Source organism: Camellia sinensis, chromosome 4, assembly GCF_055761805.1.
Source record: "Camellia sinensis isolate YWXY chromosome 4, ASM5576180v1, whole genome shotgun sequence".
Classification (NCBI taxonomy): Eukaryota; Viridiplantae; Streptophyta; class Magnoliopsida; order Ericales; family Theaceae; genus Camellia; species Camellia sinensis.
In genome coordinates, this window is record NC_138964.1 from 157,962,648 (window position 1) to 157,986,982 (window position 24,335).

The window sequence follows — 24,335 nt, forward strand, 5'->3', positions numbered from 1 at the left end:
CCTAAAAAAATAAATTCAAAAAATTTCAAAATTTATAACCAAACCAATTTTTTTTTTTTCAAAACTCATAACTCAAAATACAACTCCACACTCAAATCATGATTCTAAAAATAATTTTAAAAAATAAAATAAACTTTTTTTGAATTTTTTTTTCTTTTAAAATAGAGTTTTTGAAAAAGTTTGGTTTTGAGTTTTGGAAAGAGTTTTGAGTTTTGAAAAAAGTTTTGAATTGAGTTTTAAGTTTGTGTTTGGTTATGAGTTTTGAAAATAATTTTTGAATTGAGTTTTGAGTAATAAAAACATGTTCCGAATTTTTTTTCTTTTAGAAACATGTTTGGTTCTCTTTTAGAATCACAATTCCAATTACAAATTTTCAAAAAAAAATTCAAAACTCATAGTGTTAACCAAATACACAATTCTAATTAGAAATTTTCAAAAATCTTTTCAAAACTCATAGAATCACAATTCAATTAGAAATAATTTCTTGAATTTACTTTTTTAGGGTAAATATTTTATATTTTAAATATTTATTTATTTATTTTAATGTGCATTACATTTCATACATTTATGTGTTGCATTTTTTTTGATATTTTAAATATATATTTTAAATATTAAAAAATTTTAAAATTTTTATTTTTATTTTAAATATATAGTTTTATTTTAAAGATTTTATTTTATTTTATAAATATATTTTTAAATATTTTATTTTTTTGTTATGCGTTTGATTACGATTTGAATGTAGAGTTTTAAAAATAGCGTGGAGTGTCGAGTTATGTGTTTGGTTATGAGGTTTGAAAATAATTTTTGAATTGAGTTTTGAGTTATGTGTTTGGTTACGATTTGAGTGTGAAATTGTGTTTTGAGTTTAAAATATTAAAATTAAAATATTAAAATATTTACAAAATGAAATAAAATATTTAAATAAAAATTATATATTTAAAATAAAAAATAATTTTTTTTAAAATGTTTTTTAATATTTTAAAAAAATAAATCCAAAAATACTGTTCCAAACACTCCAAACCTATCCTCCAATCCAAAAACATTTTTTAATATTTTCAAGGAAAGGGCAATAAGGTAATTTCCTAAGGAAAAAGTAACACCGTTTAGTGATTTTTGACAGCAGGGGGAATCTTGATATTGTCAGGTAAAGCAGGGGAGGTTACTGTAATTATTTAAACCACAGAGGAGGTCCCTGTATTTGTCAGAAACCTCAGGGGAGGTAAATGTAATTTACCCTAAAATTTAATATCGGTAAAGAGTAAGAGATGAAGATGTCCAAAATTGTAAAAAAAAAAAAAAAAAACCTTTTGCTATGTTTGGTTAAGTTTTGGAATCACAATTCCAATAATTTTTTTTTTCAAAACACATGACTAAATACACAACTCAAAACTCAATTCAAAAATTATTTGAAAACTCATAACCAAATACACAACTCAAACTCTTTTCAAAACTCAAAACCAAACTTTTTTCAAAACTCAATTTTAAATATTAAAATTCAAAAAAATATTTTTTTATTTTGTTTTTTAAAATTATTTTTAGAATCATGATTCCAGTGTGGAACCGTATTTTGAGTTATGTGTTGAGTTTTAAAAAGAGAAAATTTGTTTGGTTATAAGTTTTGAAAAGAGTTTTGAGTTGTATTTTGAAATTTTTTGAATTTATTTATTTTAAATATTTAAAAATTTTCTTAGGGTAAATATTTTATATTTTAAATATTTATTTATTTATTTTAATGTGCACTGTATTTCATATATTTTTGTGCTGTATTTTTTAAAAATATTTGGAGATGTTTTTATTGAAGTTTAAAATTTAATATCTATAAAGAATAAGAGATGAAGATGTTCAAACAAATTTTTTTTTTTTCAAAACTTAACTCATAATTCCATACTCAAATTACAACTCTGTGTTCAAATAATAATTCCAAAACTAAACCAAACACAACCTTACCCTTTCATATTTCAGGCAAGTGTATGAACTATTTAAAATAATCAAAAAGTCAAAAAATCAACACAGAAAAAGTCAATTATATGTCTATATAATAAATTCGGAGGGTTTTTGAATCTTTAATATATTTTTGTCCTACTAAGACATTTGGACAGCTCAAATCTGTTCAAATTACAAAAGAACGGCTATGATGTATCCTACGTATATATTTTCTACTTTTCCCATTTTTTCTCTTACTTTTTCCTTTTCTCACCTACTCTCCCATGATCCCATAAATAATTTCATAAATGATCCCATGATCCCACCTTCCTCTTTTTCTTTTTATTTTTTTTATTTATCTCCCTTTTTTATTTTCCTCCCTATTTATTTATTTTTATTGTTTTCTTCTTTTTGTTCACTTATTTTAATTTACACCGTACCTTCAAGCATGGGCATACAATAATATATATATATATATGAAAAAGATGGTACATAACCTTTAAAGTGTGTGTACTGTATGCATTTTATAATTTAAAAAAAAAAATTATATAATTTTATATTTTTTGAATTATAACTAAAAAATATATTAAAAAAATCCTAATCAAACAATCATGAAACATGACCAAATATCTCATGAATCATAACTAAAGAAGAAAATTAATCATAAATAAAGAAAAAAATGACATAACTTAAGAGTGCATAGGGTAGGAAGCATACATAGTAAAATTAGGAAAATGTTTGAGGGCCACAATTTTTGTGGCTCAAATGGCTCAAAATTGCCAAAACGACGTCGTTTTGACAATTTTGAAGTTGTTTTGTACTCAAAACGACGTCGTTTTAGCAATTTCGAACCATTTGAGCCACAAAAATTGTGACCCTCAATCATTGCTGGTAAAATTATCATATGTACATTTCCGCAGGGGTATTCATTTTTTATGACAGTCCTTACTCGTAACCCGACTATGACTGACCCATTAGATCAAACTGATTGACCTGCACGGGGTCATCCCCCAAGAGCGGGAGATTTGGGCATTTGTTTGTTGGTCCATCTAGCCCGTCCAACTAAGTCCTATTTTTTAAGGTTTGAAAAAAAATATTTTGGCCCTTAAAGCGAGACTGGGCTAACATTGATCCATTTGATAAATAGGTTGGGCTTGGAAATTGAATTTCACAACCCAACCCAAAGCAATCTAGGATTTCATTTTTCCAATCCAATCACTTTTGCTGTGCTGTCGCACAACCCTTATTTCAGTGAAAGCGAGATTTAAAAGCGCAGTTAGTAGGGAAAGAAAAGCATTCGGATACTGCATCTGTAGAGAGAGAAACTAGAGAGAGAGAGAGATGGAGGAGGAGGGAAGTGTTAGTAGAAAGATAACGATTGGTGTTTGCGTAATGGAAAAGAATGTGAAATGCGGCTCTGAGGTTCTGTTCTTGTTGCTCGCATTGCATATCTATCTATACTATATATAATATAAGCAATGACTTGGTGTTGACGGCTTCTCCTTTTGTCATGTGACGACGACTTCTTCTTCTATCAGGTGACAAATTTTTCTATGCTAAAATAAAAAATACTATTCAAAGGGCAGCCAAATTTGAACAAAAGACTTCAAATTTAATTAAGAACACTATTACCATTTAGACAATATACATAGTATGATATTAATTTTTTTACTATTTATTTTTATGCTTACTTATCTGAATTACACATGCATCGCGGTGCCACCCGCTAGTAATCTAAAAATGAAACCATGCATGAATCTTCTATTTGTATAACACAATCTTCTCGAATCGATTCTAATAGGACTATTTGCTATAGGTTTTTTCGGCTCTGATGGGCCAGATTTTGGATAGACTGCAGGCTTTTAGTGAATTTGAGCTATTGGATTTGTTATTGATAATTTGTAGTATTCACCACTGCAAATTGATTTGGAGCGAAAAATAAAAATTATAGAAAAAAAATGCTATGTGGGGATCAATTTAGTAACAATGCATTCTAATTCGTACATTAACTATGATGACAAGCTTGCTTGTTGATTGCTCGCTGTGTTGTTTATGGTGATTTCTCTATAATATTGTTGAAGATCATACATTTTGGGGACAAGGTTATTGTTGAGGATCCAATAGAGAGGTACATTTCAATGCAGTTTGATGAAACATATATGTGCAAGTGTACAATATGGTCTGTTTTTACCTCTGTATATAATATGTTTGCTTAGAGGTATTGCTCTTTGATTGTTTTGGAGTTGGCATTTTATTTTTAACTTTCTGTTGTTTTTTTTTTTTTTTTTTTTTGGTTAGTATTGTTTTTGTAGAGGATATGAAGGAGATATTTCGTGTAAGTTAATTTTTTGAATTAAAGACGTGGATGATTTTATCTTCTGCCGGAACTAGCAAGCCTAAGTTCTTTCTCATCAACACAAATAGCGCGTGTATTAATTTTTAATGCATTTTAATTTGTGACATGTGTATGTATACTATCTCTCTCTCTCTCACGCGCGCGCGCGCACACGCACACACACATTTTTTAAGCATTATTTTGACCAATGATACAATACCCTCTTCTTTAAACTAGCATTTGATGATTAAACTTATATTTATAAATTTTATAAGCTAAATGTTACATGCCTTAAATGGAAGCTACAAATATGGTTTTCCCTATTTTTTTAATTTTATAAGTTAAATGTTACATGCCTTAAATGCAAGCTACAAATATTGTTTCCTCTATTTTTTTAATTTTTATTTAGATGACCAACTTGGTGGTCAACTGTGTAATATCCTGTTGAAATATAAGAGTAGTTGTAGAGAAATGTCCCCTGGCCATTTGTTTGGCAGGAACCATTTCTGGGGATTTTTTCCTTAATAACTTTAGGCATAAAGAGATGGAGTTTTCACCTTAAGAATTTAAGGAAAGTATTTTTGTGTACAGTATTGCGAAGGCTACTTCTAGTTGAGTTACTTTGAGAGTTCACGGCTTGAAAAGCATTCTCCGAATGCTATTGTGGTTTACTTTGTGTGTGTTGATGACATAGTGGTCACTGATTACAAGATAAAAAGCATGGACACAGACGTGGGACACAACAATTTAAAAAAAATTAGGATACAAACACGGTGGGAATATGACAAAAAAAAAAAAAAAATTATTATCCATGTAGATGAACATGAATTTAGAGTACAGAGTTATCAGAGCATCAATGCACATGTGGGTGTATTTTTATTTTTTGCTCCTTTGCCCCCTCTTTGCTTTCATATTTTACTTTGACCCCAAATCAACTTTCTAAAATTTTTAAAAAAGTGTTCGAAGGCTTGTCCAAACACAAGACACGTGTGTTTGTGAAGTGTCCCCAACCCTGATTAAGTAGATTCAATTAATTTTGTTTCAGCTACCTTTTTCTAGAGTAGAAGGTATCCTTAGTGTGTAGGAGTTTGTCTCTACCAGATGAATAATTCATCTCAATGTCTAAATTATTTCAGATGGCCAACATGTGATTGCTTGATTGCCTTATATTCCTCTGGTTATCCGCTCAAATCAAAAAGGCTGAGGCATATGCTGCATTAAGAAAGTAAGTTTCTTTCTCCTTCCCCCCTTTCTTTTTTCCTCTCAAATGCTTTATATGTTCAGAAAATAACTCTTTTTTTTCTTTTCTTTTTTTTTTTTTTTTTGAATTTCTTTGTGACTGAAGGAGGTGCACATAGTACAACTACAACTACAACATAAATTTATGTTTTCTCTATGTTGCACTGTCGGTAAAGGGGGTGCTTAGTACAATGAAGAAATACAATTAATCATCATAAATGAAATTGTGGATAAGTATGTGTTTGTGTACCTAAATTGTTTTAGAAATCCAACACATGATAACATGCATACATAATGAAAATGAAAAAAAGAAGGGCTTTAATTGAAGTTTAATACTTTGATCAAATTAAGCTAGGTTACATTAGAATTCACAGATTTTGAGGGCACACTTATGGTCATGGTGTAAAATCTTGGAGAGCTCTTGTGAAATCTCACGAGTTACTGGTTTTTCCAAGCCTTGGCAAAAATCAAATCCTAAAATTGTGGTAGGAGGCTAACTGCGAAGAAACATTATGGATTGAAGTTTATTAGCAGTACATGATTATTGCTGGAGATTATGGTAGTGTTGACAATGAATTAGAGAAAGGAGAAGAGGAACAAGAAGAAAAGGGAATGAGTGGAATAAATCTCATTATTTATCTGAGTTTTATTTTGTTTTTTGTTTAAAATAATGTTTTGTGGTATGAGTTTCTAGTTTGTAATATTTTTTTTGTACTACTATATGTTTGATGTACCTTGTTAGAAAAAATATAGGAAAGGCTGCTGAACCCTTCTTTTGCAGTTGTCCAAAATGTATAAATGGTTACTCAGAATGCTGGACATCCTCTGTTTTTCAGGCCTTTCCTTGTAAATGAATTGGGTCCACAACACCTTCTTCATGATAGAAGGAAGGTATATGAGGTATGCTTTTTAATCCTTCATCTTGTTGTCAAGGTTTGTATTCATTGTACTGGTAGATTGTGTTTTATGATATAACTAGTTTGAATCTTCTTGTTTTAGTGACACGTGAATCCTTAACCATTCCTCTTTATTCTATTCATTCTCTACTCTACCAGCTCCTACAATATGTGCTTCACTTCTTTTGCATTGATATTGAAGCCAACTATTTTTTACCATGATCCTCCTGGGCCTTCCCTTTCTTGATCACTGACGAACTTATTTTTCATTTGAAAGGTGGTCATACACATGATTTTGCTTTCCTTTTCACATGTCAATAACTGTAGAAGCTTGCTATATGTACCTTCATATTAAAGTTTACTGTGTTAATGGCTCCTTTGATAGTTATTACCATTTTTTTTTTATAGTTATTACCATTTTGGTAATTGAGTGTTGAACATAAATGCCATTTTTTTTTTTTTAATCTTTTCTCCTTTCAAAGTCAAGTGTCTTGAAATGCATGGAATTCCTGTTCCAAGATATGCCCTTGTAAATAGAGAAGTGCCGTATCAAGAGCTGGATTATTTTGTTGAGGAAGAAAATTTTATTGAGGTTCATGGGAATCGCTTTTGGAAGCCTTTTGTGGAGAAGCTTGTTAATGGTATGTTTGTTTCCTCAATCATTTGGACATTGCGTTTTTGCTACTTCTGTTATGAGTATTTGGGCTAAATTATGTGATGTGATGCAGTCCCTCTTGGATGTGATATTTTATTGGCTTGTCAATAATATCTGATGTTTACTTAGTACATAAACTTGGATTGTAAGAATAGTGGGAGGGAAGTGTCTTCCAGTACTGTTCTACAATATTATTAGAACCATAATGGAGATTTTCTTTTGTTGTCATTTATGGAATAAAGCAGTTTGGACCATATGTATGTTAAAATGATAATTGCAGTTGCTTGTAGCGCCTTAAACCTATATTTTTGTAGGGCTATGAGTTTCTGAATCTTATTGTGATCATTGAGAGTAAATTTTGAGCAGCTTGGATATATAATAAAAGTTTCTTTTTTGGCCATTTACAAATATGCTACTTCTTAAAATATTTTGGTATCTCTATTTAAGTGCGAATATCAATTTTAAGTCTTCATTGCTAACAAATTTCAGATGTGTTTTTATGAAGGCGATAACCACAGCATTATGATATATTACCCTAGTTCAGCTGATGGGGGTATGAAAGAATTGTTCCGGAAGGTGAGAATTTAATAAGACCTTTTTGTTGGTTGTAATTAGCAGTTAAATTGCTTAGGTATAATTTTACTTTTTGTTAGGAAATCCTTGAAAGATTAAATGGTTTTTGACTCTGAACATATGTTCTTTACAAGTTTCTCTTGATTGAGGTGAGTGATTCTTCTTTCAAACCAACCATGTGGCTTGATCACATGGAGTGACCTTCATGCCTAACAGCATCAAGTAGCATCTCGGGACTATCCTCTTCTCTTGGTTGAGAGCATTTGGCTTTGGTCACCATTGTAGGCTCTGTCCTCCATCGTTGTGGTTTTTATTTTTTTTCCCCTGGTCCTGTTTTGTTTTGCTGTTGATATCATCAGAAATATACATTTATCTTTTCTGCACATAGCATTTTTTTTATTAAAAAAAAATGTTATCTTTTGTATTTCATCTATCAGTTTCCATTCACTTGCAAAAACAATTCCTCAGTTTTAACCTTCAAAATTATTTTATTTTGCCCTTGAAATGCTTTGGTGTACTAGGAAGTTAATATCGGATGGTGTTAAATCCCCTGACTTTATGTAAGTCTGACTTGCCAGAAATGATGTGATCGGCTGATGCAGCACTGATTTGGAAATTAGTTAATTTTGATTTTTTTTAAGATATTAGACCTAATTGTTTATGATATTTTTTAAACTCATTTTCTAATAAATTTCATTTCTTTAGTAGTATCACTATTTAGTAGATTTTGTAAAAAATTACGTCGTTGTTGACAATTTGCTATTAGTATTACTACTTGATTACGATTTAACAACAAATCTTGAACATAGAAATGCTAATAACCACTCATAAATTTTTATTTTTTATTTTTTATTCTTGTTACTTCTTATAATTGTAAACGGTTGTGATTTTAGGCCCACTATACTTTCAAAATAAGAACAGTATCTAAGCATTTTGACCGTTAGCTTAACGTAATCGGCGTAGCACTCTGGCGTTGGCAAATTTCCAATTTATAGAGGTGGCTAATCTCAACACTTCCTTCCTTAGTTTAGACTCAGTACAAAGCTGTTTCATTTCTTACCTCAGATTGTAACTTTAGAAGCTGCTTCTTTAGTTATGTGGGGGATCTAAGATTAATAAAAGCAACACATACTTCCTTGAAAAGAAATGATTTTTATTTATTGAACGTAAACTTTACAAGGAAAAATGGGTGTCTGTAAAATGTTATATTGTTATAGTATTGTTTGCTCTAAATTGTTATAGTATTGTTTGCTCTACGAAAACCCGAGAATCTAGATTTTTTTCTTATTTTCAAGTATACTTTATCTAATTTGTGTCCCTTTTTGCTTTCCCTTAAAGCCTTTATATAGGCACTTGTGGACTTCAAGTCTAGACTTCAATCTAATTTATAAACATAAAATAGTTTACATATTATATTTTATTGCTGATAGAAAACAAACAAAAGACAAACAATGGTCACATGGGTGTGTAGCCCATTTAGCCATTGCTTTTGCAAATGTGCCCATAGTTTTATCAATTCATTGCATTCTCCAGATTTCATATCCCCTCGTCACCCATGACATTACTAAGGTCAATTCTCATCATATTCTTCAAACATTTCATCACATCTTTCTAGATTTTGCTCCATCAGATATTTTTTTTAAAAATTTACATCTTTTTCAGATAAATATGTCCCTAAATCTATCTACTTAAAGTAAATCATATACTGATTCATAATACAATCCTAGAATGATTATTTTTTCCATCAAGGATGGTGTTATTGCAAATGTGGTCCTTCCATAATTAACCAATTTAAACCCAACCCTTGTTGATTTTGTAGATTTGTGAAATATTATGAAAAACTCTTACCCTTGCTTCTGTTGGATCAATTATAAAAGGTTCGTCCTAATCTTTGAGCCAGTCGCATTTGTAGGGGATCACATCATTCATGTCTTTTAATTTTATTAGATAATGAGTTGCATTTAGACGTTTATCATTTACCTCCATTTGGGCAGTTGTAAATGTGATGGGTGCCATGCTTGAATATTCTTTATAGACTTCATAAATTTTCTTGACCATGAATTGCTAGAATATGGTGAGTTGAGAGAACATGGTACTCTGTGAGTGAGGTGGAACATTGAATGTATTGACTATTCCCAATTTTCACATTTGAACCACAAGATCTTTTGGGCTAATGACCTTATCTGGATTGAATGAAACCCTTAACATTCTATAACAGTACAAGGCTATCTGTCCATTAAAGTAGCACTACTGAGGTCTCAGATGGATGACACTTTCTTCACACCATTTCAGAAATAATTTAACAAAAGTACATTCTCTTTTTATTGTAGATATCATAAAAGAGCTGAAGAAATAAATATAATATTTCTAATCGTAAAAAGGTTTTAGCAACTAAATGGGTGGTCCTAATGAGCTCATTCACAAAAGAGCTCTTCCATGTTGCCTGCATTTTTTTGATCACCAAGTCCAGCACTTCTTGAGTCTTTGCTAGGAGTGCTTCCTTCTCTGGCAGTGTGAGTCTTGTGGATGTGGAAGTTATTTGCAAGTTCTTGAGTTTGTGGATGTGGAAGTTATTTGCAAGTTCTTGAGTTAGAGTATCTGTTAAACTATTTTTACTACCATTAATATGTTCTATATCAAAGGTAAATTGTTTTAACTAGAGTTGTCATCGTAAAAACCTTTCTTGTGCCTGCATATTGGATAAATTTTTATTTATGAAGTCTAGTAGGCATTTGCAATCAGTTCTTATTAAAAATGATTTTGGAGTTAAAATATTAAAAACCTCTTTATTCCTTTTATTATAGCTAATAATTTTCTTTCCATGCTGAGATACTTACATTCAATTTGATTAAAACTTCCACTACAACTGCATAGCTGATCATTTTCCTTTATTTTTAATATCGCACTCCAATGATTGTTACTTGCATCCGTTTCTAGCACTAGCTCATCATTTTCATTAGGAAGAGTTAGGGTAGGCAAATCTTTACACTTTTCTTTTAAGAATTTTACTAAAGCGAAGTCGGCTGAGTTCAAAGTCCAACTCTCATCCTTTTTCAGTTCCTTTTGTAAATGTTTTCTTATTTTAACTATGTCTTTTATAAAATTTGAGGCATAAGTTAAACATCCTAAAATCTTTCTAATTGTCTCTATCCTTGATTTTATCAAAAAATTTATTAATTTTTTTGAGAATATATTACTTTGCATTTTTATTGACCCTGTCTTGATTATAAGTCCTAAAAATTCTATTTCCTTTTGTGCATACACACATTTTTTTTTTCACCTTACACTATTCCATGTTCTTCACATTTTTCTATTATTATTTTGATATCTATTCTATGTTCTATAGATTTAGAAAAAATTAAAATATCATTTATATATATATATATATATATATAAGACAAACATTATTTAGTTCTTAAAGATGTTATCCATTCTTCTTTGAAATATTTGATATGCATTTTTTAATCCAACTAGCATCACAAGCAATTCATAATGTCCTTGTGGCGCATTAAAGGCTGTTAGTGGTATACTTTCTTTATCCATTTTGATTTGTCAGTATCCACTTTTATAGTCCATTTTAGAGAACTAGGAGGCACCATGTATTCTGTTAAAATAGACTTGCTTATTGGAAATAAAATAACCATATCTTTTAGAATTATCATTTAATTTTTTGTAATTTATTACCACTCTGACTTACTCTCGTTTAATTTAAGCATAGTTTCTAATCATAAATGCTGGGCTACTATATAGATTTTTACTATCTCTACTTAATCCTTAATGTTTGAGATCTTCTATCTCTTTTCTAAATTCCTCTATATCATTATAAATATATACCATTTGTTCTATTCTAATTATTTTATTAGAGTTGATTAGGTATACTTTAGCTATACTTCTATCTTTGTGTCAAAATTTTAATGGATCTTTGCTATATAGATTTTTGCATATTTCTTCTTGTTTTTCTTTTTGAATTTTTCCTGAATATTAATTTCTTTAATACTTAGCGTAGTTTCACGCCCGATTGGATAGATTACCTCTTCACTACGCTTGTTGCGGGCGAAATCAATATTGTAATGTGTAACAGTTGTTTTTAGCTTTAAGACTTCAACTGGGCATTGCGATGGTCCCTGCGGATGCTCACGCAATGTGATTTCCGCCCAGTGCTCTGAATGTCAAGTGAAGAAATTCAACAAAGCGCGGGTAAACGGCGGGAGTAACTATGACTCTCTTAAGGTAGCCAAATGCCCCATCATCTAATTAGTGACGCGCATGAATGGATTAACGAGATTCCCACTGCCCCTGTCTACTATCCAGTGAAACCACAGCTAAGGGAACGGGCTTGGCAGAATCATCGGGGAAAGAAGACCCTGTTGAGCTTGCCGACCCGCAGATTTACTTAAATTACAAATTACCCTTTGTGGTTCTAGAAATTACATCATGCCCCCTAAGGTTTCTAATTTCATAACAAATAGGTCCTTTTATTAATAAATCATCAAGTTAAATAACAGTTTTTAATAAATCATCAAGTTAATTTTATTATTGTACAAGTGAATAGTTAGAAATTTCACTTTTTCAATTAATTCTATTAAATAAAAAATTCTAATAGGGAGATATTTGTAATTTTTCAAATCACAGAAAATAATTCGTATTTTAAGTAAATCTCAAGGGGTGTATTTGTAATTTACCCTATTTAAAATTATGACATAAATATATAGCATACATATACCATGAAATGGGGACAAAAATGTACTACTAAAGATCAAAACAAAGAGAACAAAAGAAAATGTTCCAAGGAGAATTAAAGCATAAGAAACAAAACAACAAACGGACAATAGATATCAGTCCTATTAACAGACAAAAGAGAGTGAAATATTATTCAGATTCTCCATATCTTTGGATGCCCAGAAAGAGAATAAAACAAATAATAAGAAAAATTTGTTCCAAATCTGAAAATAAATAAATAAATTATAGTCAAACACAAAACATTGGGAAATATGTAGCAACCTGTTGAAGTATTCCAACTCTTTCCAAATCTATCTATACTATTATTCAAAAAGGAGCAGTTTATTTGTAGTCCTGAAACTATTATCCTAGAGTTTTTTTTTTTTTAATTTTTTTTTTAAATGACCCTTAATTTCTTACACTTATATCAGTTTGTAATAAGAATAAAATGATAAATTAAAACAGAACAATTCTACTTTCCCACTTCCCATGTCTCCAAATTGCTGTGCAGTTCTAAATCATCTTTAACATCTTCACTGAAAAGTTTTAAAACGTGCTTTTTATGGAACTGCATTTGTTTTGATGGATGCTAGGCGGAGTCTCTTTTGAAAGCCTCTCTGCGAATATGTGATTGGCTGTAAAGGCCTTTTGATGATGTGGAGGGTTGTGAGGCTTATGCAAAAATGGGTGACAAGGCCCTATTCCAGATGGATTCACCATCATGTTATTGTGCAGAAATATATATATATATATATATATATTTTTTTTTTTTTTCTCTCCCTTTTGGGAGAAAGACTATTCAACAATGTTCCAATGTTATGCTTCTCTTGCAAGTTTGTGGAGTAGTTATCCAAAGTATATCTTGGTTTGGGAAGTGGGTTGGCTTTTTGACTTTTTGATTTTTTTTGGCTATTTTAGGCAAAAAGGCTTTTTGGTTTTTTTTTTGTGAGAGAAGAGTGTAATGATTATGGGTTGGATGTAATGCTTTGTTTTTTGTGACTAAAATAGCATAGTTCGTCTTTTGTGACTAAAATAGCCAAAAAAACCCCTAACCCAACTTGCCAAACGGAGGCATATCTACTGCTTATGCTTATCCGACATTATAAGTGTAATATTGTTAAATATATTTTTATTTTTTTTATTAAAAAATTTCATTATGTAATTAGGTTCTTTGGAAAAAAAAAAAAAAAAAAAAAAAAGCGAAGCATAAGAAAATAGAGAGAGATTTCTTGGGTTTGTATTTTCTATTTGGTATGTTTTATATTTTTCTATTCAATTTTATAAATGGGTATTGGTGCAATTTACTTATGTCCGTTTGGCAAGAGTTAAATGGGGTTTTTTTTTACTATTTTAACTACAAAAGACAAAATAGGCTATTTTAGCCACAAAAAACAACATATCACATCCAACCCATAATCATTACATTCTTCTCTCACAAAAAAAGTCAAAAAAGCCAAAAAGCCCTTCCAAACCAAACTTTTTAGCCCAGGCTAAAATAGTCAAAAAAGCCAAAAAATTAAAAAGCCAACTCACTTCTCAAACGGAGGCTAAGAGTTGTTATCCCCTGTTTCACTTTGTTAATCTTTGACATATTTTATATTTTGTATGTTTCTTTCTTTGTTTCACTTTTGTTTGTTTCTCCTATTTTTTGAACTCAATTTTTTTAAGGTTCTACGTTTCAATTTGGCCTGGCGTGGAGTTTTAGTAAAAATTTGTATATAATAAGTGCATTTAATTGTTATGATTTTATTTTTAAATTATTAATTTTCTTTGTATATATCAAATTTGTTTCAATGTTTCTGTTTATTTTTCTTTATGTCTATCAAATTTATTTGACTATGAGTGTTCTAAGTATCTTGGGTTTGTACTTTCCTATTTTGTGCTTTTGTATATTTATATTCATTTTTTTTTTCTAAAAATTGCGAAGCATAAAATATATACAATTATTTAAACTTAGAAGTGGGTTTGCTTTTTGGCTTTTCGGCTTTTTTGGCTATTTTAGCCTGGGGTAAAAAACTTAGTTTGGAAAGGACTTTTTGATTTTTTGACTTTTTTTGTGAAAGAAAAATGTAATAATTATGGGTTGGATGTGATGCTTTATTTGTTATGGCTAAAATAGCCACAAACCAACTTGCCTAACGGATCTTTAGACTTAAATAGTTTGGGATTTTTTAAGTTTTACTTTTTTAAGCTTTTGTTTGTTTTTGTATATAAATTGATTTTTTTTTTTTAAATTTGGTTTGTTTGTTTGTGTTTTAAAAAATAAAAATAAAAATTCACTATTCCTATGTGTTTTGGATTTGTATTTTTTTTTCTATTTTGTGTGCTTCCGTATTGTTATATTCAAATTTTTTTTTTAAATTGCGAAGCAGAAAATGTGTCACGACCTAAACTCGCCCCTATAGGTTTAGTGCTGTAACCGGCTAGTAATCTTGGGATTACTAAAGACCTCTAAAAAAATCGAAACAAAACACAGGAGCTAGCGGAAGTAATTACAAACAAATAATGTCCATAACGCTGTGTAGACATACATGTGACAGAAAATTTAAAACTTAATACAAAATCAAGATGTCATACCACATCGCCATCTATACTTACAGACAAACAAAAGACTTGTTCAAACTTAACAAAAGAAATACAAAAAGATCATTGACTTGGTTCACAAAAATTTGACCACTGCAATACAGGAACCTTCTCGAGAGGCACTGTGGCTAGCTAACCAAACAAAACTCCAAGGAACAGCTTAGGCCTGGTCACACGCCTATTCACCTACATACATAAATAATAGAATGAGCTATAGCCCAGTGAATAACAACAGAGCAAAGATTTTATAAATGATGTCCAAAGAGTTTCAAAATTTGTAATTCGTATCGGAAACAGATTCAAAATCGTATACTTATCAGAAGTCATAAGCAATATGTGGTACATCCATTAGCTATCATATCAAATTAGTCTTGGGACTCACATGTATAGTCGGTATCGACGACCCTAAAGGTCCATATCTTGTGCACAAGTAGCCATGGTATTGTTTCCCTCCGAGGAAGGCCATATAACATAGACCACGATATTGTTTCCCCCAGGCGAGGAGCCATATAATCATAAGCCACGGTACTGTTTCCCCCGGATGAGAGCCATATGTATATTGGCCATGGTGTTATTTCCCCCAGGTGAGGGCCACATGAACTAAGGATGCTGCAAATACATTTCAAAAAATTGGACATTTATTCATGATTCGCAAAATAGCATTTCATAAACCAAACCATATCTTATCATTCTGAAATTACTTTTATTCAAACATAGCGTTACAAAGTTGTTACTCACAGATAGCTCTGATAGTAAAATGGACAAAGCAAACAGATTTGATAGTTTATGGCGCGTGACCTACACAAAAACATAACAAATGCACATTGAAACACACGCTCGGAAAATACTTAACTCATTTCTTTTCTATCTTGGTATGTTTTTAATTCTTATCCCCATTATTATGTCTTAATTAAGGTTTAGGATTGCCTAAGATGCAATGAGGATGCCAAAATGTACTTCGGAACACTTAGTCAAATTTTAAAAAACAAGGTAGTCCGCTCGAGAGCAACATTGGTTGCTCGAGCGGTCTGCAAAGTTTGCAAAAGTACTGGTTACATGACTATTACGCTCAATAGATACTTGGCGGTCGCTCTAGCCAAAGAGTGAGAAAATAGGGTCTCCGCTCGAACGCAACTTCGGTCACTCGAGTGGTCTGCAAAGTTTTGCAAAACTTTTAGGAGCTCTAGATTTACACTCTAGATTTACGCTCAAGCTTAGACTTCTTCACTCGAGTGGAGGTACAAATATAAGGGTCAACAGATACTTGAGCGGTCTGCAAAGTTTGCAAAAGTACCAGTTACATGACTATTACACTCAACAGATACTTAACGGTCGCTCGAGCCAAAGAGTGAGTAAATAAGGTCTCCGCTCGAGCGCAATTTCGGTTGCTCGAGTGGTCTGCAAAGTTTTGCAAAACTTTTAGGAGCTCTAGATTTACGCTCAAGCTTAGACTTCTTTACTTGAGCGGAGGCACAAATATAAGGGTCGTCGCTCGAGCGCAGGTTCTGCCGCTGAAGCCAACCCCAAAACTTTACAAAAGTACTAGGAGCTCGAATTCTTCGCTCGAGCATAGACTCTAACGCTCGAGCGGAGAGTGTAAATTCTGGAATTTCCAGATTTGCTTCCCAGGTTCAAAACTCAATTTTAAACCTTCAAAATACATTATTTTGGGCCAAAACTCAAAATAACATGTAAAAACTCATAATACATCATGAATTGAAAACCATTTCATAAAATTAAGCCCAAAAGTATAGTCATTTATCTAAAACCAAGCTTGAAATTCAATAAAGACAACATGCATAAATGGATATGAGTTCTTTTCTTCCAAAACATGATTAATTGAGACAAAATGATATAGAATGTGATGAATTCCCAAAACTAAGTTAGAACATTGGCATGCATGAGAAAATTCTTTGGAAAACAACTTCAAAATGCCATGAAATATACATGCATGTATGTCTTGAATTTTAATTCTCCAATCTTAGCTTAATTCTTGTGATTCAACTCTTAATCCACTTGAATCCTAGCATTAACTAACTCAATTACATAACTAAAGGGTTGCATTCTTACCTTAGCTTCTCAATTGAGCTCTAGTTGGCTAATTGTTTAAGTTTTCAAGTCAAAACGTTTAAGTCTCGACAATTCCAAGCTTGAGTTCAATTTTTCTAAGCTTCTCTCTCTTACGTTTTTTATGAGGACAAAGATGATCAAATGGATTCTAGGGGCCATATTGGCCTTATATAAGCCCACTTAGTTTAGGTTAATAAAGTAGGATTAAGTTAAGTCATGTTAACTTATTTAATCTAATTTATTCTAATTATTTGGTTTCGAATCAAATTCCAATTAAACCTACCATAATGTTCTAAAAATTTCAAATAACACATAAACTAAGTTAATTCCGTGATCAGATGTCAATAAGGCCTTCAATTCGCATAATGAAATAAGAACACAGACAAATCTTTCTACAACAGACAGATATAATTCTAAATAACATATGACACATGCAATTAATGTATAATTTCATATTAATTACCTATTAGACATTCTTAATCATGGATTATAGACTAATCACAAGTCAAGGTTGTTACAAAATGTGTGCAATTTGTTAGACTTAGAAAGATTTGGACTTTTTTCCTATTTAACTTTTTTAAGCTTTTGTTTGTTTTTGGGTATAAATTCAATTTTTGAAAAGTTGGTTCGTTTGTTTACTTAATTTGTGTCTTTCTGTGTGTGTTTTAAAAAAAATCAATGTTCTGCATTGTGTGTCTGTGTGTTTATAATTTATGTTTTGAAAAAATTAGTTTGTTTGGTTTGTTAATTTTGTGTATGTTTTAAAAAAAAATAAAAATAAAAATATTATGTTTTTAATAAAATTAATTTGTTTGTTTGCTTAGTTTTATGTCTTCAAATTTTATTTTTTTAAAATTGCGAACCAAAAAAAAAATGTTCTATTATTCATATTTGTGCATACACCTTTGAATAGTTTCAAAACCATCACAACAGTCATATCAGAGTCAGTGAGCTTGTTCTCATTCTCCAAATCAAGCAACACATCAACAAAATCACCAGAGCTCTCATCACTCACAACTCCACTGTTCTCAGCCCTCTTCATCCTATGCTTATCTATGATCTTCCCAACATACACATTTACTTACCCAACCAAATCTTCACACCTCTTCCTTACTAATCCATCCAATCCATAAGAGGAAAATAATCACCCCAATTAAATATCCCAAGAAGCTCATACCCTTCACTCACCAAACCCTCAAGCTCAGACCCCTCACCCCCATTCTTATTCTCACCAAACTCATAAGACCTCCCAAATACATGAGACCTGATTGAGACCCCCATTTCGCCCCTGCCCCTGCCCCCACCCCCACCCCCACCCCCACCCCCACCACCACCACTCCCGCACACATGTGGGGATTGATCATTGGTGAAGAAAAAAAAAAAAAAACTAACCAATCAGCACCCACTGGGAGTGCTAGGGGCCTCCCCATGGGGATCCAAAGCTTTTTCCCAAATACACTCATCATCACATTGTTCAAAGACCCAAAATGAAAAACTCTCTTCACCTCCACAACTCTCTCTTTCTCCATCAAACCCTTTATCTGGTCAATTATTCCAAGTGAAATCATTTTCGGCAGGGCCGCCCTGGACATAGGCCCACCAAACTATGACTTAAGACCCCTCAAAATACACTCAAGGTCCCTTCTTATTATAATTTAGTGTAATATATTAGGTATGTTTTAAGTCTAAAAAAAATTAAAGAATGACCAAACTAATTTAAAATAAATTGACCTATTGAAAAATTAAAAGACTCATTCAAAATTAAAAAGACTCAGTCTCTCTTCCCATCTAATTCCTAACCTTAACTCTTTTGACACAATTTTTTTTTGTCTTTTACCTCCAAAAAAATTTTTGGTTGAATAAAAAAAATGTGAAAAACCCCAAATAATTTAATGATATTTATTAATTAATTATTACCTTTGGCCCTGAAAATCTTAAAGTCGGGCCTGATTCTCCGAAACCCACCGAAAGAGGCGAGTCGTTTCGGACTAAACAAATGGGTTGTTGAAATCCTCCACAGGTCCCTCCAGTACTCGTCATAGGGAGCGAAACCCATGGCACGGTGAAAGAGAAGCTCGTAGGTTGACTTTTTCACGGGTCGATCGGCGAAGGCCGAGCTGCTGAGAATATCCTTGGCGGTGTCGGGTTGGCTTGAGATTACTAATCGAGTGAACCCAATTGAAAACGCCATTAACGGGACGGCTTTGCAAGTCTTGGAGAGCTTAGCGAGGACTCTATGAGTTAAAGAGCCAGTGAAAGCGAAGACTAGGCCGAGAAGAGGGAGACCTGAAGGTCCAGGAATGGCGGTCTTGGCATGGACTCGAGCCTTAGAGAGAGCCCAAGCGAGGCCACCAGGGGAAAGCCAAAAGACAAAGATAGCAGCGAGAACAACAACGCAGAGAAAGAGCTCGATGTTGAGAATGGATGAGGAGTACCCAGATCGAGGAATGACAAGAAAGTAGTATTCAGAATGAAAGATTGGAAAGGAAGAAGAGAACAGAGAGAGACTGAATTGAAGAGATGTAGTTGTATTATGTTTCTGTGTTAATACAAGAGTGAGCTCCCTCTCTTTATAGAGAGGAGAAGGAGACAAATGGAATCGGATGCTTGGTAATTACATTGAGATAGGCTAAAGCTAAAGTGAAAGTGGTGGCCTTTACAGCTACGCATTGTGGCCTTTACAGATACAAGGTCTAGTGGGGGTATATATTATATGTATACATGGTAGTGGAGATATATTATATGATATATTATATGTTAACAGACCCCCGCAAACTCAAGGAGGGTAGGCATCGACCAAGTTGAGTTTGGAAACGAGATCACGGAAGCGCCCAGGAGGATGAGCCTTGGTGAAAATATCAGCAGGTTGATCGGCAGAAGCAATGGGGAGAAGATGAACAGTACCACGTGTAACATGTTGTCGAATAAAATGGCAATCAATCTCAATGTGCTTGGTGCGATCATGAAAAACATCATTGTGAGCAATCTGAATGGCACTCTGATTGTCACAATAAAGAGCGGTAGCGCCGGAAGAGGAAATACCCATATCAGTGAGGAGCCAGCGAAGCCAGAGAAGTTCCTGAGTAGTATCAGCAAGGGCTCGGTATTCAGCCTCGGTGCTAGAACGGGCAGTGAGGGATTGTTTTTTGCTACGCCAAGTAAAAAGAGAATCCCCTAAGAAGAAACAAAATCCCGTGGTGGAGCGTCGATCCGTAGGATCCCTAGCCCAATCAGCATCAGAGAAGGCACGCAGTTCAAGAGATGAGGAAGCAGAGTAGTGAAGGCCATGGAACAGGGTGCCTTTGATGTAGCGAAGGATGTGGAGTAGAGCAGTATAGTGGGGAGTGCGAGGAGCCGACATGTACTGACTAACAATGTGAACAGCATAGGCAATGTCAGGTCGAGTCACTGTGAGATAGACAAGACTACCGACGAGCTGACGATAAAGAGTAGCATCACGGAGGAGAGCCCCGTCGAGAGGAATGAGACGAATCTGAGGATCAACTGGAGTAGATGTAGTTTTGCAATCAGTAAGACCAGCACGAGCCAGAAGATCAGATGCATATTTGGCCTGAGATAAATAAGAGCCAGTAGAATCATGAGAGACTTCAAGGCCTAAAAAGTAGTTGAGAGTACCAAGGTCCTTCATCTCAAACTGACGGTGGAGAAAACGTTTGAGGTGGAGAATACCAGCTGCATCATTACCAGTGATAATCATATCATCCACATACAGAAGGAGAAGAGTGGTACCATGAGGAGTAGTCCGTATAAAAAGAGCAGAGTCATAGGAGCTAGAAGTGAACCCGAAGTCATGAATGGTAGAACTGAACTTAGCAAACCAGGCACGGGGTGCTTGCTTGAGGCCATAGAGGGCACGCTGTAGTTTGTAAACCTTATGAGGGGGAAAAGTAGACCCAGGTGGAGGTTGCATGTAGACCTCCTCAAGAAGATTACCATTAAGGAAGGCATTTTTGACATCCATTTGAAAAAGCTCCCAGTGGCGAGCAGCAGCAACAGCCAGTAAACTGCGAACAGAGGTAAGCCGAGCAACAGGGGAGAAGGTTTCCTCATAATCAATCCCATATTCCTGGTTGAAACCCTTGGCAACAAGACGAGCTTTGTAGCGTTCAATAGAGCCATCAGAATGAGTCTTGATTTTGTAAACCCATTTGCAGCCAATCGCAGTTTTGCCAGGAAGAAGGTCAACAAGATCCCAAGTATGAGTTTTGTCCAAAGCCTGAAGTTCATCAGTCATAGCTTGCTGCCAAAGAGGATTAGTACAAGCCTCACGATAGGAGGTAGGTTCATAAGTAGAAAAGGCAGCAGACCCAACAATATAATCACGAAGGTGGATAGGAGGTTGAGTTACCCGGTGTGGTCGACCCGTAGGAGGATCGGTGGGAGGAAGAACCGGCGGAGAAGAAGGTGATGCAGGGAGAGGTGGACCTTCAGGGAGAGCAGTCTGGTCGGGAGCAGGAGTGAGCAAGGACGTCTCAATGACGGAGGGACCTGTATCAAAATCATCAGAGAAGAGATCGATGGAAGGATTAGTAAACAGTACATTAGTGGAAGGTGCAGGTAAGTGAAAGGAGGATAGGGAGGAAAACATTTGGTGCTCCCAAAAAACGACATGGCGGGAGATACGAAGACGTTTAGAGAGAGGGTCCCAACAGCGAAAACCTTTATGTTCAATTCCATACCCAAGAAAGCAACAAAGACGAGAACGCGGTTCAAGCTTGGTGCGTTCATGAGATTGAAGGAGAACAAAGCAGGCAGAGCCAAAAACCCGAAGATTAGCATAGGGAGGGGGAGTGCCATGCAGACGTTCAAAGGGAGTTTGATTGTGGATGACAGGGGAAGGAGCACAATTGATAGTGTAGACAGCAGTGAGGGCAGCTTCCCCCCAAAAGTTTTCAGGGCAGGAAGAAGAAAGAAGGAGAGCGCGAGTAGTGTCAAGAATATGCCTATGTTTCCGTTCAGCACGGCCATTTTGCTGGGACGTGCCAGCACAGGAACGATGAGGCAGTGTACCATGACTCTGAAGAAAAGAAAGGAAATCTGAATCCCGATATTCCATAGCATTGTCGGAGCGAAAAAGTTTGATGGTTTTGGAAAATTGGGTGTGGATCATTTGGGCAAAGCGATAATAAAGGGTTTTGAGGTCAGACCGAGTTTTCATGAGAAAAATCCAAGTAAACCGTGAAAAATCATCAATGAAAACAACAAAATAACGAGATCCCCCCATAGTAGTGGTAGGGGAAGGGCCCCAAATATCCGAATGTATAAGATCAAAAGGTGCACTGGAAACAGAAGTACTTTTATTGAATGATAAAGCAGGTTGTTTGGCAAGTTGACAAGGTATACAATCGAAAGTATCTGGAATTACATGACCCAATTGTCCACTAGAAACCAAAGACTTTAAGCGAGTAATAGAAATATGTCCTAAGCGACAATGCCAAAGATGAAAAGGAGATAATGAGGAAGCAGATGCAGGAGCAGCGATCTGAGGAGAGGCAGGAACATGAAGGTGAATGAGCTCATAGAGACGTCTGTGCTTACGGCCGATCCCAATAGTCTGCCTCGTCTGAGGGTCCTGCACCAAACAATGAGTAGCAGAAAAGGTGACAGTTAGACCAAGTTCACATAATTGACCAATAGAGATAAGGTTTAAAGTAAGAGCAGGGATATGATAAACTTGAGGTAAAGTTAAAGAAGATGTGGAAACAGTACCAAGATGACGGACAGTCATGAGAGAACCATCAGCAGTTTGAATTGAGGGAATATGAGGAGATGAAGAGATGGAAGAAAATATAGTTGAACTGGAGGTCATATGATTACAACAGGCAGAATCAAAATACCAAGAAGAGTTACCTGGAATTACAGACAAAGCAGTAGGAGGAGGTGTACCAGAAGGGGAGAGAAGGTGTTTGAACATGGCCTCGACATCCGTTGGAGAGAAGAGAGGGGTAGACGGAGCCGGAGAGTCAGAAAAACCCTCAGTGGCAGCAGCAGCAGTGGCGGTGTGAGGAGACTGATTCCCAGAATGAGATGGAGTCCTGGAACGATGAAAGCTCCCCCAAGAAGAACCACCGCGAGAAGAGTGGCTGTTGGAGGATGAGCGGGATGGATGGCGAAAACAGTCCTGTTGCAGATGACCAGGACTAAGTTTGTTGCAATATCGGCAGGTTCTGACTGGGCAATTGACCAGGAGATGTGTGGAAGGAAGGCCCCGATTCTGACAGTAGAGACAGGCAGTGGTCCGCTGGGGGAATGATGGCCGGTACGGGGGAGTGGCAAGAACAGAGTCCACATGATGAGTTTGGAGAGTACCAAGACGAGTCTCTTCTGATAGCAACTCAGAAATAGCTTGTTCCAGAGTGGGCAAGGGATGGCGATGAAGAAGAGAGGCACGTACGGGCTCGAAAGATGAAGTGAGAGCCATGAGAAAGTGCACCAACCTTTGCTGATTACGATAAGCAATAAATAAAACAGCATCTTCTTGGTGAGGCCAAGTCGGTTCGGAAAGAGCAAGCTGGTCCCAAACGGAGTACATTTGAGAAAGGAAGTCATTGATGGACTGACTAGATTCTTGGCGCATCCGATGAAGTTGGCTTTGAAGTTGATATTGATGAGCAAGACCAGTAGTCTGGTATCGTTCTTTCAAAAAATCCCAGATGTCTTTTGCAGGAGTAGTGACAGAGTCAAGCTGAAAGCGGCCAAACTGAAGACTGATAGAGGTAACAGAAGTATTGCGAAACCAGGTAATGATTTGGTAATTCTTACTGTCCCATTCCTCAAGGCGATCTTCATATGTAGGAGTAGCAGGAGAGACAGTGGTTTCAGCAGTGTCTTTGACCGGTTGGGTCATGTCCCCGGTGATAATTCGCCAGAGATTCTTTCCTTTGAGGAAGGAAGACATGGCTTGGGCCCATAGAACATAGTTGGAACCATCCAAAATAATGGAAATGGGATGGGAGGCATCAGGACGATCCATAATAGTAGTGGAGTAGGGCTAAATAGATAGGGAGAGACCTGTAGGAGCAAAATTAGGTAAACACAGGGTGTACCAGTGAGTCCGGAAGGTCGAAAATAGCTAGGAAAGGTGGGCTGTGTAGGGATGATGTCAGCAGGATGAAAAATGATGTCAGCGGCGCACGTTAGCAAGGAGGACGGGCGGCGCATGGTAGCAGAGGGGGGCTGGCAGCGTATGTTAGCAGAATGGCGCACGCGGGTGCACAATAGCGGAACGGCGCACGCGCGGCTCACGGTAGACGAACGGCGCACGCAGGTGCACGGTAGTAGGTGCGGCGCACGACAGGGCCGGGTGGAAGGCGCGTGGCAG

General features: G+C 34.8%; 1 long non-coding RNA gene and 1 pseudogene across 1 annotated transcript; one reads left to right on the forward strand and one right to left on the reverse strand.

Annotated features, from left to right (window-relative positions):
* Positions 1-4,964: 4,964 nt before the first annotated feature.
* LOC114262961 (uncharacterized) lies at positions 4,965-8,004 on the forward strand. The gene is made up of 3 exons (XR_014365765.1): positions 4,965-5,483; positions 6,334-6,397; positions 6,881-8,004. It is a non-coding gene; the product is annotated as an uncharacterized LOC114262961 (long non-coding RNA).
* Positions 8,005-17,584: 9,580 nt separating this feature from the next.
* Positions 17,585-23,817, reverse strand: LOC145823482 (cytochrome P450 78A5-like; annotated as a pseudogene).
* Between the last annotated feature and the right edge of the window lie 518 nt (positions 23,818-24,335).